Source organism: Mesoplodon mirus (genome assembly GCF_964341445.2).
Source record: "Mesoplodon mirus genome assembly, chromosome: 6".
Taxonomy (NCBI): domain Eukaryota; kingdom Metazoa; phylum Chordata; class Mammalia; order Artiodactyla; family Ziphiidae; genus Mesoplodon; species Mesoplodon mirus.
In genome coordinates, this window is record NC_138982.1 from 42,837,003 (window position 1) to 42,850,990 (window position 13,988).

The 13,988-nt window shown below is 44.3% G+C and overlaps 1 protein-coding gene across 7 annotated transcripts in view; it reads right to left on the reverse strand.

Annotated features, from left to right (window-relative positions):
• The window catches only part of LPP (LIM domain containing preferred translocation partner in lipoma), a 709,708-nt gene that overhangs the window by 633,945 nt on the left and 61,775 nt on the right, over positions 1-13,988 (reverse strand). For all 7 annotated transcript variants that reach the window (XM_082624540.1, XM_082624542.1, XM_082624541.1 and 4 more), the window contains one exon: positions 3,848-3,964. The gene's annotated coding sequence lies outside the window, so the exon portion shown is untranslated. The remainder of the gene's footprint in view (positions 1-3,847; positions 3,965-13,988) is intronic.

The window sequence follows — 13,988 nt, forward strand, 5'->3', positions numbered from 1 at the left end:
TGTATATGCATAGCTGATTCACTTTGTTATAAAGCAGAAACTAACACACCATTGTAAAGCAATTATACTCCAATAAAGATGTTATAGAAAAAAAAAAAAGACCTGGGCAGAGAGCAAGCACATGCCCTGTGAACCAGGAGTAAATATTTGGCAGCAGTCTATACAGGACTCATGCAGTTCTCCATCCATTCGCCATCAGCCCCCCTCCACCACATAGTAGCCCAATGGGGGAGAACCTGAGAACTCCTGACAACCTAGGGCTCTGCCCAAGGTAGAGTACAAGTGTGTCCACTGTGCTGAGGTCACGAAATAGAAGCATGTGGAATTAGGAGGAAGGAAACAAAAGAAAGAGCCAGCTTCTCCTTCTACTTACATGGACAGCAAAACATCTCCAACAACACATCCCTTGGTTACAGAACAGCCACAGGGCCTCAGGAGTCTGGATGAGTCCCTGCTCAGACCCAACAACTCCTGTAACTTTTGAAGCAGTAGCATAAAAGCATTAAAGCTGGCTACACAGATGGTCACACATGCCCAGAAATCACCTGACTGACAGACTGGAGGGAGCCAAGACCTTCACCTCTGACGGAAGTGACCAATGCTTTGCTTCCGGTAGAGATTAATACCTGATTCTTCTGAGGACCAAAGAGGAAATATTAAAACTGAAAGCCCTTGGCTACCATCAACAATTGTATGCTAGTATCAACAGAGGGAAATAATTTCCTTCCTGACTCCCACTAGGCCAGTCATGCCTAGAGCAGAAGGTGTGATTATCTAATCAAACAACGCAAGTCCCAAATGGCTAGACTATAGCTTCTAGGGAACTTCTCAAAGCACTGAGACTTCTTCAGTCTCTGAATCTACCTCCCTCCACCTCCTGCTGCCTAGAGCAAAAACAAATAGGGAAAGTAATCATGATACGCAACTTCATCTCAACTTCAACCATGATCATTAAGCTAGGTTCCAGATCTAGCTCCTTTCCAAGACTGAGGACAAATCACTGCCCATCCAGTCCTGGGGATGATGTGGGTACAGAGTTGGAAAGGAAGGATACACACTGAGCGTATACTATGCACCAGGAACAGCGCAAGGGATTGCACATTCCATTGTCTTATGTTTCTTTATATTCAAGATCAATATTTTTCTTTATAGTCCATGTCTTATTTTTCTTTATATTCTTTATGCTGAAACTAAAGAAGAAAACAAGTGTAATGACCTATCATGTATGGACCACACTTTACAGTTTGCAAAACAAGTTGGCATCTATCAACCCACTTGCTCTAAACAAACACGAGAGGTGGGCAGGACAACGATTATTATTCCTAATCCTCTGATCAGGGGAATGAAGGCGGAGGGATGTTGTTTTCTAGGGTTGCACATCTAATATTTGGCAGGTCTTCTGATAACCCATGCCACCATACTCGCTGCCTTTTTATGCACTCTCAAACTTCTTAAGGTGTACTTGGTCCCAGAAGCCTATTTCTGTCCAGTTATTTGTTTCATTCTCATAAAACCATGAAGTTCAGCCTCATCTGTGCTAGAATTCCTAAAGCTTTCCAACAGAGAATTGGCCAGCACCTGATAGAACACCCTCAGGAAAAGGGCCAGTCACTACCTTTGGATTTAGTCTTTCTATCCAGGAAAATGCACTGTGCACCTATTATGTGCCAGAGATCCTACGAGCCTGTGGAGCTACACATATGAGCAGGAGATGCTGCCCCTCTTCTGACTGCATTTTATATTCTTAAAGGCCATTGTCATGTGTGCCCTGCATCCTGCCTTTGCCGGGTCTCATTCCTGTAACAGTGGGACATCATTTCCGGTCCTCTCAACATCCTAGTGTGGATAGGCCAGTTGGCTAATGCCCCTTTCAGAGGAGGAGGTAAGGACTAAAGTCCAACACCCTAGGAGAGCCCCAACAGGAGGATAAAAAAAAGGTTTCTGGTCGCCCACAAAGCCTTAGTCCTCTCTCTGCCCCCTATCAGCACTCACATACTCTTTGGAGGAGCCACCTCTTCTCCACTGTGTAGCTGCCATAAGCTTCCAGGTGACAGCAGGCAGCCAGCTCGTGACCAAGAGGGGAAGCATCCTGAGGATGCAGCCAACACACACACAAGAGGGCACAGCAAGGAGCACTGCAGAGAAGCAGAGCCCAGGTCCTGCTCAAACGGAGCCTAAGGCCCACCTTACCTCAGGACTTGCCGGCTTCTGGCAGGGTCACCCACCCTCGCTGTTCTCTCTGTACTGCAGTCTGAGGCTGCATCAGTGTTTTGGAAGACAAAGGCCACTGCTGGCTCATAATTAGCTTATGGACAACAGACACTTCTGAGTTTCTTCCAACGTGCTCCTGGTAAGGTGCTCTCTCCCATTCTGTCACGACACACTCGACTTTTTGTTTGAATCCAAGTACAGGCTTCATATTCATCACTATTTAATTTTAAGCACTGAAAAAACTCAGGCAGTAGAGCGGAGAACAAAGGTTTACAACTGATGCTCAAAGTATATGCTTGGGGCAAAACATTTCAGACCATGTTTGAAATGTTAACAGACTAAAATGTTTAAGAGTCCAAGCAGTGGTTTCCAGCCTTTCATCTTATGCAGATCCATAGGTGCAAAGAACACTGGGTGTCCTTTTAAGATACATTGATTAAGAAAACAAAGGGTGGGGCTTCCCTGGTGGCGCAGTGGTTGAGAGTCTGCCTGCCGATGCAGGGGACACGGGTTCATGCCCCGGTTCAGGAAAATCCCACATGCCGCGGAGCGGCTGGGCCCGTGAGCCACGGCCACTGAGCCTGCGCGTCTGGAGCCTGTGCTCCGCGACGGGAGAGGCCACAACAGTGAGAGCCCCGCGTACCGCAAAAAAAAAAAAAAAAAGAAAGAAAACAAAGGGTGACAAGATGTAACTGTAAACTCAGCCATACTTTTAAATGAAATTAGGTTTTATGGATCACAACAGCATCTGCTCCCTTTTGAAAAACTACACCATAAACGTGGCAACACATATTATTTATTTGGTAAAAAGCCAGAGGTGGGGCATATAGGGACTGGCCCTGGAGATGGAGAGCAAAAATCTAGAATTCTAAACAGAAGCCTTTCCCAGAATCCCCCAGCTATTTTCCTCAGATCCCCCTACAGCCCAGGGTATCCCATACCATCGATTCTTTTCTAGAATACGATGTTCTACCTGCTATAAACACAGGGGAATTCCAAAACACAAGGGAAAGTTTCCCTTACCTGCTCACCATTCTCCTTTCTGAGTGTGCAACAGGATTCCAAGATTCAAACTCAGATCCCTGTGGAGCCCGTGCAGGCCCTTTAAGACAAAGGTGCACACCCTTGACTAAGAGAATTTAGCTTGCCCTACCTCAAAGGGTTGATGTGAAATACAGTAGCATCACAGAAGAAGCATCTTGCACCGGGGTGAGCAAGAGCCGCTCAATACTACTACTTCTTTTCCTCAGAAACGCCCATAACACTGTTCATTGACACTTTCTTTCTGGTCCTTCAATTTCAAGAACATGTCCCTCCATGACAAAGGAGAAAGAAGGAAGCAATGCAATTATTGGCAATCTAAAATCCTCATTCGTCCAAATCTTCTTCCAATTTCTCTTCCTGCCACCTTCCAAGAGCTGAGTCCTGACTTTGCTTTGCCACACATTTTATTAGCATTATTATATCCTGTCCATTGCCAATGAAATCAACTCAGGAAGAACATTTTTTGTTCTTCTTAGTCCATCCTAGTTACCAGTGCCCATGCTTTAAATGGAAACCACTGATTTTTACAACTCATTAAAATATGCATATTGATTATAAAAGGAAAAAGTTTTCTTCTTTGCATAGGACTCACCAACTGGGGAAAAATATCTACCCTCCGATGAGTATCCTGTAGAACAACGGAGAAAGCACTAAACTGGAATCAGGTGACTGGATTCTGTCTTCAGTTCTCTTTCCTCAATGTTCCCACCTGTCGAAATGGGAGAAGAAGGTTGCTTATGAATCTCTAGGATCTTACCAGCTGTAGAACTTCCCAAGTTTATGAACTTACTGGGCAAACCATACTGGGAATACCAGGCTTGAAACCCGCAAATCTAGTGGCTGACCTCTGTATCTCCTAAGCTGCCAGTCAGCTCCTGGCACTTCTATTTCACTAATGTGCCTTAGAATGATGAGGAAGGAGAATGCTGGTACCCCAGCGTTCATACCTCAGCTTTTGGGGAGAATATGGCTTCATCATAATATCAGAAGTGAAAGAGATAGATCAATTAGATACTCACATTTTAGGCAAGAAAAAATTAACAGCAAAATCTGAACTACAATAAATAAAAAGAGACAAGGAATATGAGTTTGGAGATAGATTTCTAACTATGGGATCTAGTGGCCGCTGTGAACCTTAGTTTCCTTGCCCAAAACATGAGAGCCAGTGAGCAGCAGAGGGCTGGACAACCTTGATGCTTCCTGGGAAGTTCTCATTACTGGAGGACTTTATTTATTTCATTAAGAACAATCAGTATTTTGCTACGGATTCTGCAATATATATTCCAACAGACAATTCCAGGGTAGCTGGTTGTTAAAAAGTGTGTCTTTTGTAGACACAGGGGAAATCCACACACCAGAAAAATGACTACTCCCATTTTCACTGCTGTCATTTTAAACATTATTGAACCAATCATACAATTGTTTTGTGAATATGATCCCATTCAATCTTCAAATACCTGTACAAACTCAAAGTTGAGAGAGACCTTAAAAATGACCCACTTCAACTCTTCCAACTGACAGGAGAAGAACCTGGGGGCCAGAGGAGGGAGGTGGCCACCCAGGAGTGCACCATTAGTGAGTGGCAGGCAGCCCAGGGCTCAAGTCCAGGGCTCGCTCCACTGGACCGAGGTACGGCCACTGTAACAGAAGATGTCACCGACACTCGCTGGCCAGAGACCTGCCATCAGCCACACAATCAGCTTCGGAGGAAAACCAGGACTTACACACCCAGACCTCAGAACACCCGCTTCAAAGCTCTTGCATAAACACATGAAAGGATGCTCACCATCACTAATCATTAGAGAAATGCAAATCAAAACTACAATGAGGTATCACCTCACACCAGTCAGAATGGCCATCATCAAAACATCTACAAACAATAAATGCTGGAGAGGGTGTGGAGAAAAGGGAACCCTATTGCACTGTTGGTGGGAAGGTAAATTGATACAGCCACTATGGAGAACAGTATGGAGGTTCCTTCAAAAACTAAAAATATAACTACCATATGACCCAGCAATCCCACTACTGGGCATATAACCTGAGAAAACCATAATTCAAAAAGAGTCATGTACCAAAATGTTCACTGCAGCTCTATTTACAATAGCCAGGACATGGAAGCAACCTAAATGTCCATCGACAGGTGATGGATAAAGAAGATGTGGCACATATACAATGGAATATTACTCAGCCATAAAAAGAAACAAAATTGAGTTATTTGTAGTGAGGTGGATGGACCTAGTGTCTGTCATACAGAGTGAAGTAAGTCAGAAAGAGAAAAACAAATACCGTATGCTAACACACATATATGGAATCAAAAAAAAAGGTTCTGAAGAACATAGGGGCAGGACAGGAATAAAGACACAGACTAGAGAATGGACTTGAAGACACGGGGAGGGGGAAGGGTAAGCTGGGACGAAGTGAGAGAGTGGCATGGACTACCAAATGTAAAATAGATAGCTAGTGGGAAGCAGCCGCATAGCACAGGGAGATTAGCTCTGTGCTTTGTGACCACCTAGAGGGGTGGGGTAGGGAGGGTGGGAGGGAGATGCAAGAGGGAGGGATATGGGGATATTTGTATATGTATAGCTGATTCACTTCGTTATAAAGCAGAAACTAACACACCATTGTAAAGCAATTATACTCCAATAAAGATGTTAAAAAAAAAAAAAAGTTCTTGCATATAGCCCAACAGCAGAAAGAAACTAAGTTGGGAAAATGGAGTATAATCAAGGTGAGTCCAGCAAAGCAATGTGTTTCCTGAGAGCTAGCGCTCTTGACGGGCATTCGAAATTTCTAAGCCATCTCACTAAAATGAGAGAAAGGCATAATTTCAAACTTGCTGAGGGGATGGAATGTGAGGAGTCCAACACTGGCTCTGTGGACAGTGAAATCTCAAAAAAAATAAAAAAACAAAAAGACCCCACCTCCAAGCCCCAGAAAACCTAAGCTTCTCCTTGCAGAGGGAGATATCAATCATAACAGTTTCTACAACAGCAGCAAACGGTAGCTGGCTTCCCAGATTTTCAAACCTCGCTGAAAGGTAAAGCTCTCCACCTTGGGCCTGGGGCAATGTTTCAGGCACTGGCTAGCTTCTCTCCATGCACAAATGAACATGGTTCCCCGTTTCCATAGTCAACTTGTCTTCTAATTTTTTTTCTTCTTTTCCATAAAGAGAACAAGCAGTTCTGCTAAAAAACCACTGTGAAATGATTGAAGTTCTCAGGCAAACAAACCATTAGCAGAGTTCAAATGCAATTTAAATTACCAGTTGTTAAAGTGCGCCTCGATTTCTCTGTAAGTTTCCAAGGAGAATTACATACTATACACCATTTAATTGGTTGTTTTCTATTTTTTAACATCCATTTATTCCCCCCCATTTTATTTTCAGAAGTGTCTATAAAAGCTTCCCTTTAAAAAATTATACATTGTTGGATAGATTAAACCTGAAGATTGAAAAGTAGCAGAGAAACAGCTGCAGGATTATGCAGCTCAGCAGAAATTGATGGTTTTGACACCACAAGACATGCAGAGTTTTAAAATCTTAGGAGTCACCTGATGGTGCCCTCACTGTTTACAGATGAAGACACTGAAACCCTGAAAGGGAAAGGAAGGCTTGTCCCAAGTCCTCTCACTCGTCAGTGACAGGTGCCAGGTGAGAACTCCCTACCTCCCAGCCCCGTGCTGCCTCTTCCCACTACCACATGTTGGAGGAGATGATGGGAAATGCTCAACAGATTTAATTTCCACCTGTAATTTTTTTCTTAAAGAAAATATGAAGTCACCTTCAAATACATCCCTGACCTCAAAAGTGCAGCTGGCCAATGGCAAATATCTCCCCAAAAGGGAGAAAGAGAAGTAAAGGCTAATGAATGAGTATAGTCAAAGGCGCTCCAAATGAGCAGATTCCTGGCAGGAAAAGTCAAGACACTCTTCTAGACTCATTAAACAAGTTATGGGACATTAAGACTGCCGATTTCCACTGCTTTATCTGCCCCAGAACTTGTGGCTGCCCTGGAATGAAAGGATAAAGGCAGGTCTTGTCACTTCTGTAAATGGAAAGGATTTCTAGAGGCCATCACAAGTACAGGGCGAAATTCAAGGCTTTGCTATGGGACCTGTGTAAATTACTTAACCTCCCTGAGCTCAAGCTTTCCTGTCTTCAAAGTGGGGCTAATATCACCTACCCATCAGGGTGTATGTAATCATTTCTTGGGATGCCGTACCCAGCATGCAAAGCACAGAGCCTGCAGGCAGTGTGCATTAATCAATGCTCACCCCCTCATCTTCCAAAGTTTCTATCTACAATTTTTCAAAGCCTATGGGTCTGTGGTTCTAATTTATTAGAACTATAACTGAGTCTTATAAGCCATGTATGCTCACTAGGTCTGCTAGATACTGTGTGTCCCCTGACTGTAAATTCATTTATTTTGTCATCCAAAAAATAAAGCAAAATAAAATACATGCCTGAAAACTTACACATCCATGCATTTTCCACCAAAAGCAAACTCTCTGGAACTGCTATCTAAAAATGTCCTTCGAATCTAATTGATGAGCCAGACAGTAGTAAAAACCCCAATTTAATGCCCAAGACCTCATTTAAACTGTCCATCAGCCCTATGAAAAAGATTTCCCAATTGTCCACTGAGGAAACTAAGGGTCAGGGAGGTCAAACAACTGTCTAAGATTTGGGGGCTAGTAAATGGTAAAGCCAAGACTTGACCCCAAGTCTTCCAAATCAAGCTCTACGACCTGTGTTTTATTATTTTGCAGTTGAAACTATACTACGGACAGCTCTTCTGCTAGAGGCAGAAATATACCTGAAAAAAAATCTTCTGCTATGTTCACATTTTAAAACAAAGTCTGAACTTTCAAACTAAAAAATGTTCACATTAAAAGCAGATAGATCATTCTTGAATGTCACCTTGCTGTTATGTTCTTTTTTAATTTACTTTATTGAAGTAGAGTTGATTTACAATGTTGTGTTAATATCTGCTGTACAGCAAAGAGATTCAGATATATATATGTATGTATATATGTATATTCTTTTTCATATTCTTTTCCAATATGGTTTATCACAGGATATTGAATATAGTTCCCTGTGCTATACAGTAGGACCTTGTTGTTTATCCATTCTATATATAATTGATTGCATCTGCTACTTCCAAATTTGCAATCCATCCCTCCCCCACCTCCCCTTCCCCTTGGCAACCACAAGTCTGTTCTCTATGTCTGTGAGGCTGTTTCTGTTTCCTAGATAGGTTCATTTGTGTCATATTTTAGATTTCACATGTAAATGATATCATATGATATTTGTTTTTTTTCTTTCTGACTTACTTCACTTAGTATAGTAATCTCTAGGTCCATCCATGTTGCTGCAAATGGCATTATTTCATTCTTTTTTATGGCCGAGTAGTATTCCATTGTATATATATAGTACATCTTCTTTATCCATTCATCTGTCAATGGACTTTTAGGTTGTTTCCATATCTTGGCTATTGTGAATAGTGCCGCTATAAACATAGGGGTACATGTATCTTTTCGAATTATAGTTTTGTCCAGATATACACCCAGGAGTGGGATTGCTGGATCATATGGAGAAAAGGGAACAATCCTACATTGTTGGTGAGAACATAAATTGGTGCAGCCACTATGGAAAATTGTATGGAGGTTCCTCAAAAAACTAAAAATAGAAGCTGCCATATGATCTTGCTGCTATGTTCTTAAGTGAAATAAAGAGCTCAGAGCCCTGGCACTAAGCAGACATCTGCCAGGTATGTGAGAAGCAGGCCTGAGAAAGGTTAGCAATGAGCTAATATCAGGGCAACTCAAAAACATTATTCAAATGTCTGGGCTCATGATCAAATGAATCACGGGTAATCCTAGCATGAGCTTCTGAACACCCCCCGGCGCAACTGTTAGCTGCCACGATGTCAGATGCCCTGCATTCAGAGGTGCACAAAACAGGCATTTGCTGGCACCTCCTGTCCTTAAGAAGGCACAGTGTACGGGCCTCCCAGATATACGCGCTAAGTCAGACATGCCTTAAGCTCTCAAAGAGCTCACAGGTTCAAGAGGGACACACTCACCCGTGACAAGACAGAAGGAAAAGTGTGCAAAGTACCAGTACGTGCAGTGTCCTTTTGAGGGTCAGGAAGAGCTCTGCCAATGATGCCTTCTAAACTGAGCCTGAAGACCCAAGAGGATTTCCACATGTGAGGAGGAGGGAAATAGGCCCAGAGAACACAGTGTGCTAAGGCCTTAAGGAGATGAGTTCAGGGTGTTCTTCTTGGGGAAAGTGACTAATCTGGTGAGGCCAGTGGCAAAAAACATGGAGGGAAGTGGTGGGACATGAGGCTGGAAAGGAATGCTGTGGCCAGAACATGGAGGACCTTGTGTGCCAGGCTAAAACACTGGCTCTTGAGACTCATGGCTACTGCATTTTGGAAAATGACACAAGAGAAAGTTAGGTGGAACTGAATCCCCTTCCCTAATCAGCTTCCAAGCACAGCAAGGGTGGGAGTGTCTAAACGAAAGCTTCCTCTGGAGGGACCCCTTCTCTGTGGCCCCACCCAGAGAAGTCAGAGGAGTGGGTGGCCCTCAGAGTTGCCCCAAACCCACCCCCTCCATTGACACTTTCCTCAAGTCCGGAACACTCACCCATGGAAGACCCAGAAAAGAAACCAAGTCTCGTGTTCCAAACAGGATTTCCATTCTGCCTTTAGGGAAATGTCAGCACTACCCAATTTGATGAACCAGAAGAACGCAGGCTAAACACAAGCTCTAGCCTCTTTTCTGTCACTCAAGAAGCAGGAGCCAGAGGCCTATCCAGCACATACTATGTGTGCTCAAAGCTCCATATCACAGAGCTCCCAGCCAGGCTGGCACCACGTGACTGGGGCCTTGTAATGAGCCTGAACTGAGTGATGCCACCAGCGATGTTATAAGGAAACCTTTCCCTTAAAGGAGACTTTGTGGCAGGTCCCATATGTCAAAGGCACAGGCAAGATGTGACCCTTCCCGGGCCTCCCTGGTGGCGCAGTGGTTGAGAGTCCGCCTGCCGATGCAGGGGATACGGGTTCGTGCCCCGGTCTGGGAGGATCCCATATGCCGCGGAGCGGCTGGGCCCGTGAGCCATGGCCGCTGGGCCTGCGCATCCGGAGCCTGTGCTCCGCAATGGGAGAGGCCACAACAGTGAGAGGCCCGCATACCGCAAAAAGAAAAAAAAAAAAAAAAAAAAAAGATGTGACCCTTCCCGCCCTTAAAGACCTCCCAGTCTAGAAATAGAGATAAAACATAAAGTAGGTGATGGCAGGTGCCATAGAAGAAGCACAGATAACAGTACAAATCTTCACAACAACCTGTGGGTTGGTGTGATTATTTGTACCCCCTTGACAGATGAGGCAACTCATCAGGTTAACTGACCTAACAAATCACACAGCTAGGAAGCATCACAGCCAAAACTCAAATCCAGATCCCATGCCTGTAAGCACCACACAGGTATACTTTATTGCCTCCTGGCCCACTGTGTTGTGAGTTAGCAGAACAGAGAGATCACTTATAGGGGAGTATGGATGGTAGGGAACGGATGGTGATCAGAGGTTACTTCATTCAGAAGGTGGCATCTGTGCAGAAGTTTACAGGAGAAGCAGGAGTTCTAGGGATGAAGATGGGAGAGGTCATCTCGGCTAAAAGAACAGCATGAGTTACAGCATGAAGGTGAAAAAATGACTGAGCAAGAACATCAAGGGTGTTCACAATGGATAGGTACTGCTGTCTGGTTATGATGAGCCCTTGGCAGCAGGGGCAGGAGTTTTTACTTAAATGCCAGAAATACTAGGAAAATGTTATGAGTAACAAAATAGGTGAATTTAAAGTCAGGGAAATACCGCTGAATATACTAGGAAAATAATAAATGTTTCAAAGCAGGACTGTGGCATAGTCTCTGCTTTCCTTGGGATTGTGTGCTTCAGTGCTAAGACCATGCACTAGCCTTTCAGGACCTGGGCCAGAGTCAGGAATAAAGGGCCTTCAGGTCCTTTCAGGTCAATGTACAGCGGGACACTGGACCCTCTAGAGGTTAGGACTTCTATACCTATCTCATGGATCCTGACCTTCTCGAGAAGAGTTTCTACAGATAACTAAATGAATTCCAGGCCCTCGCTGGAGCATAAGTACCCCCAGTTGGTAAAAAGAGCATGGAGTACAGGACGGGAGTTATAGAATCAAAAGACCTTACACTTGATTCTTGGGTTCTCCACTAATTAACTATGGAATGCTGAGCAAGTCACTTCCTTTTAACGAAGGCACAGTTTCCTCAGTTGTAAAATGGAAATGATCATACTTACATAGCTAGGTTCTTGTGAGCATTAACAAGGAATCTGTGAGATTAAATAAAAGGATATGTGTTTCTACATGTGGGGTGACATGTTTAGAATAGGTGCTCCCCCTGAAAGCCACCACATTGATACAAACAGTATAAAAACTGCCCAATCCTCCTGGTGAAGTATCTAAATCTGGAATTGTCAACAATTTTCCCCCTGTTGAAAATTGAGCTATATTCCCCAGGCAAAGTCATTACATCTTTTTGTGCCAAATTGTTTTCATCTTTTAAATGACCCAGTAATCCCACTTTGGGCAATATACATAAGGGAATAATCCAAAAGGAAAAAAAGAAGGCAATTTGTTCAGAGATGTTATTCATAGTGCTATTTCTAGCTCCTTATATATCCCTCTATTATAGCACTTATCTCACTGTGCTGTAATTATCCACTCCCATACGCCTCCAAATTATCTTTGAATCCATCCCCGGCACCTAGCACAATGCCTGGCATACAGTAAGAACTCAATAAATGTTTGTTGACTAAATGAATGGGTAACATATGAGAGAAATTTTAAAAGAAATTCAAGTGAGCAAAAACAAAGCATTGTTTTTAAGAGATGATGCTAAAAGAGTGTAAAAAAACCCCAAAAAACAGAACAACACTGGCAACTATAGACTGCCAACTATTTGAAGAGGAGTTTGTGAAGAAGCCTCAGGAGTGAATTTCAGATGATTTTGTCTATAACCTCTGAGCATCTCCAGGCTTAGGCCAAGTGCAGTTTAAGACCGCCATGAGACACCCTGGGAAAAGAGGTCACATGCTAGGTCACTTTGGCCTGGTGGCCAGAGCACAAGGCTCGGTCAGGAATCTTGGATTCCCAAACTGACTCAGCCACTACCTAACATTGACTAATCACCTAACTTCTCTGAGACCAGTTTCTCCATTGAAACTTGGAGTACTTACAGGGAAGTCCAGTCCATTAAAAGGAATTACAGGGAGCAGGGCAAGGGCCAGCAAGTGTGAATTCAAATGTAAATAAAAGAGGAGGGCTGAGGGGTACCCTTGGACCAGGGTCCCAAGGCAAGGTGGGGCTTTGAAGCCCCAGCTCTTCCGGGCCCCCACTGAGACTTCTAAATCCATCTGACAGGGTGGTTGAAGGCGCCTCACCACAGAGTTTACCAGAGGCAGGAGTCTCTGCAAGAACAGAGGACACATCAAGGAAAAAACGTATGTTAAATATGGCCCATGAAGTCAACATCACTCTGATGTTCTGCATTCTTGGTGGGAAAGAATGCTTTATACAAATACCCAGAAAGAGCAAAGGAAGCAGCATGTTCTGCGGGGCTCGTGGTGGGGCGTTCCAGCAGCTCTCAGCCAGGAAGTCAGAGGCAGGAAGCCACTGCCCTCCGGTCCTTGGCCAGAAGCTCAAGGCTAGAAACCAAAGCGGGGAGCACTCAGACTCCTTAGTCCAAACCAGCTGCAAGTCTGTGCACCCCACTCCACCTCCATCGGGGTCTCTCAGATTGCTGCCCACTTGTGCTTGACATTTCTCTGGAGGAAACTGCACCTGACATCCTACAGAGTTAGACGATCCCACCATCCCCTTCTCTCTGGTTCCACTTCGACTACCCTCATCACTGGGACTACCACCTTTCACCTGGATTATGGCTTGCTTCTACTCCTTGCAAAGCGTTTCCCCCACAGAAGTCACAATGATGCTGGTAAACGTAACTCAGATGCTTCCATCACACCTCAACTCAGCTCCAAGCCCCTTCTCAAGCTCACTGACACCTACCAGCCACTGCCTTGCCCTCATCTCATGCTTCTCCCCCAGCAGTCCACTACTTTCTGGCACACTGGTCTCCTATGTTCCTCAAACACAAACTCATTCCCACTCCACAGCCCTGGCACTGGCCTTGCCCTCAGCCTACAATGCTCCCTGCCCAACCCCGACTTTCCCATGACTGGCTCCTTGTCATTCAGAGCTCAGCTTAAACATCACTTCCTGGGCTCTTCCTCATTCCCTCATGGGCAGAGCATCCTCTGTGAACCCTCCTAAGCGTTACTTATTATTCTCTGCTGTTTACATGTTCATCTATTACCTGCCTCCTCCACACAACCCTACTAGAATGTAAGTTCCAAGGGATCATCGTTTTTTGTGTCTTTTTCTTCACTCTAAACCCAATACTGGATCAGCGCCCAGAGCACTAAGAGGCACATAATTGGGAATCCAATAGAGACTTAATGAAATTAGATGAATGCATGCCACAGATGACAGAAGCCTCAAAGGCTGCTTCAAGGCAAGTAGCCCAGCACTGCGGCTAACATCCTGGGCTTCGGAGTCGGACGCGGATCACTGATGCTTGCACTCAGGAGCTGTAGGAGTTCAGGCAAGTTTTCCCACTTCTCTAG